Source organism: Schistocerca cancellata, unplaced genomic scaffold, assembly GCF_023864275.1.
Source record: "Schistocerca cancellata isolate TAMUIC-IGC-003103 unplaced genomic scaffold, iqSchCanc2.1 HiC_scaffold_878, whole genome shotgun sequence".
Taxonomy (NCBI): domain Eukaryota; kingdom Metazoa; phylum Arthropoda; class Insecta; order Orthoptera; family Acrididae; genus Schistocerca; species Schistocerca cancellata.
Genome location: NW_026046888.1, coordinates 30,001 through 32,500, shown reverse-complemented (window position 1 = coordinate 32,500; position 2,500 = coordinate 30,001). Strand labels below are relative to the sequence as shown.

Sequence of the window (2,500 nt, the reverse complement as noted above, 5' to 3'; positions counted from 1 at the left end):
GTTACAACCATGGTAGGCGCAGAACCTACCATCGACAGTTGATAAGGCAGACATTTGAAAGATGCGTCGCCGGTACGAGGACCGTGCGATCAGCCCAAAGTTATTCAGAGTCACCAAGGCAAACGGACCGGACGAGCCGACCGATTGGTTTTGATCTAATAAAAGCGTCCCTTCCATCTCTGGTCGGGACTCTGTTTGCATGTATTAGCTCTAGAATTACCACAGTTATCCAAGTAACGTGGGTACGATCTAAGGAACCATAACTGATTTAATGAGCCATTCGCGGTTTCACCTTAATGCGGCTTGTACTGAGACATGCATGGCTTAATCTTTGAGACAAGCATATGACTACTGGCAGGATCAACCAGGGAGCTGCGTCAACTAGAGCTGAGCAGCCGGCCGCCCGGGAGTGTGTCCCAGGGGCCCGCGCGAACACGCAAGCGTCCGCTCAATTATTCTGCAAACAGGAGGAGGCTGAGCTCCCCTGCACAATACACCTCGAAACCCTCTCAGGTCCCGGCGGCGCGCAGCGCCGTCCTAAGTACTTGGTCGGGTTCGAGAGAGGCGCAATCGCCCGGAGTTAGGCGAGTAGACGCTTTAGGTGCGACCACCCGTGCTCCCAACTGAGCTTGCCGCTGCCGACAGAGGCCCGGGAGCGTGCTGTCGTGGCATTGCCGGCGGGAGACAACACGCGCCACCTACGGTGACCGGCAGCTCCAACGCCAGCGCCACAGAAGGGCAAAGGCCCCACGTGGGTGCCGAAGCGAACTCTCCCAGCACAGCGCACGTGCCAACACGTCTGCACAACTGCGATACAAACCACCAGCGAGAACCGCTGGGGCGACCGAGCAGCAGACGGCGTCGCGGCGCCGAGTGCCGGGCGGCGGCGCATCCTCAACGCACACAGTCCTCAATCGGACCAGCACACTGCAGATGTCCACCGCGCTTCGCACCGGGCCGGCGAGGACCCACTTTGGCTGCACGGCGCCGCGCGCAGGGTGCCCCGGCGCGCAGCTGCGCCGCCTGCCGCGTCCGTCGGCCGGCGCGCCTGCCACTGGGCGCCCCCACCAGCCGGCTGTAGCGCGTGCGCCCACGCACCGCGCGGCCAGCACGCCGGGCGGCCCCCCCTCACCGGCCGGGGACAGTCCCACCCACCCACAGCCGCGTATCGCTTCACACCCAGATTCACATTCACGTTCGTTGGTATGGTGGGGACCGCTTCGTAGCTGTACCGATCGTTGCCCTCACAGATGTACCTCCAGCAAGGACAACCGCACCACAACGGGTTACCAGTTGTTCATTTGCGTAACGTCACCAGTAAACGTACACGTCCATCCCCGTTTGCAAAGTCAACTATTATTGCATGCCTGCCTGTCAGGTGTCAAGACACACTACATCCGCTCACATCCACGCAACAAAATGTGCCCGACTAGAGGGCACGTGGAAGGTGCCCCCGTACGTATGCGATGTCCATTGCGCGACCAACTGTCAACCGGCCTCTGTAGCATGTCGCAGATGTGGAACGCGGGGCACCGTGCTATCACATTGTGTGAGAAGAGACTACTACGTCTGCATACACGCGCCACTACATGAACAGACGGCTCATGCTGATCGCCATCCACTGCGTCCATTACTCCCACACGTCTCTATGGCGTACCACACTGCAATGCAGCTGTTATGGGGAGATGACACGTAGCTGTGTACACAACATTCTGAGCGGGTTGCGGTTGGACAATACATTAATGTAACGTGTCATATGCCAATTACAGAGCAGGGTAAGGCACAACTTGGGTTAGGTTAAGGCACAACTTGGGTTAGGTTAAGGCACAACTTGGGTTAGGTTAAGGCACAACTTGGGTTAGGTTAAGGCACAACTTGGGTTAGGTTAAGGCACAACTTGGGTTAGGTTAAGGCACAACTTGGGTTAGGTTAAGGCACAACTTGGGTTAGGTTAAGGCACAACTTGGGTTAGGTTAAGGCACAACTTGGGTTAGGTTAAGGCACAACTTGGGTTAGGTTAAGGCACAACTTGGGTTAGGTTAAGGCACAACTTGGGTTAGGTTAAGGCACAACGTGGGTTAGGTTAAGGCACAACGTGGGTTAGGTTAAGGCACAACGTGGGTTAGGTTAAGGCACAATGTGGGTTAGGTTAAGGCACAATGTGGGTTAGGTTAAGGCACAATGTGGGGGTAGATTGCGGTACAAATTGCATTACATTGCGGTGCAAATTGCATTACATTGCGGTGCAAATTGCATTACATTGCGGTGCAAATTGAGTTACATTGCGGTGCAAATTGAGTTACATTGCGGTGCAAATTGAGTTACATTGCGGTGCAAATTGAGTTACATTGCGGTGCAAATTGAGTTACATTGCGGTGCAAATTGAGTTACATTGCGGTGCAAATTGAGTTACATTGCGGTGCAAATTGAGTTACATTGCGGTGCAAATTGAGTTACATTGCGGTGCAAATTGAGTTACATTGCGGTGCAAATTGAGTTA

The 2,500-nt window shown here is 54.9% G+C and overlaps 1 non-coding gene across 1 annotated transcript in view; it reads right to left on the bottom strand.

Annotated features, from left to right (window-relative positions):
• Positions 1-371, bottom strand: part of LOC126148076 (small subunit ribosomal RNA) — a 1,909-nt gene extending 1,538 nt beyond the window's left edge. Inside the window, exon 1 of the ribosomal RNA XR_007530392.1 lies at positions 1-371. This exon is cut by the window's left edge and continues 1,538 nt beyond it. This is a non-coding gene — a ribosomal RNA (small subunit ribosomal RNA).
• Positions 372-2,500: the final 2,129 nt, after the last annotated feature.